The following is a 570-nucleotide window of genomic DNA, read 5'->3' as shown; positions in this document are numbered from 1 at the left end:
CATATTGAGTGCAGCACTTTCACAGCATCATCTTTCAGGATTTGGAATAGCTCCACTGGAATTCTATCACCTCCACTAGCTTTGTTCATAGTGATGCTTCCTAAGGCCCACTTGACTTCACATTCCAGGATGTCTGGCTCTAGGTCAGTGATCACACAATCGTGATTATCTGGGTGGTGAAGATCTTTTTTGTACAGTTCTTCTGTGTATTCTTGCCATCTCTTCTTAATATTCTGCTTCTGTTAGGTCCATACCATTTCTGTCCTTTATCGAGCCCATCTTTGCATGAAATGTTCCTTTGGTATCTCTGATTTTCTTGAAGTGATCCCTAGTATTTCCCATTCTGTTGTTTTCCTCTATTTCTTTGCATTGATCGCTGAAGAAGGCTTTCTTATCTCTTCTTGCAATTCTTTGGAACTTTGCATTCAGATGTTTATATCTTTCCTTTTCTCCTTTGCTTTTCGCCTCTCTTCTTTTCATAGCTATTTGTAAGGCCTCCCCAGAGAGCCATTTTGCTTTTTTGCATTTCTTTTCCATGGGGATGGTCTTGATCCCTGTCTCCTGTACAAT

Source organism: Bison bison, unplaced genomic scaffold, assembly GCF_000754665.1.
Source record: "Bison bison bison isolate TAMUID 2011002044 unplaced genomic scaffold, Bison_UMD1.0 scf7180017864341, whole genome shotgun sequence".
Lineage (NCBI taxonomy): Eukaryota > Metazoa > Chordata > Mammalia > Artiodactyla > Bovidae > Bison > Bison bison.
The sequence above is the reverse complement of the archived record's forward strand: the minus strand, read 5'-3'. Positions refer to the sequence as shown.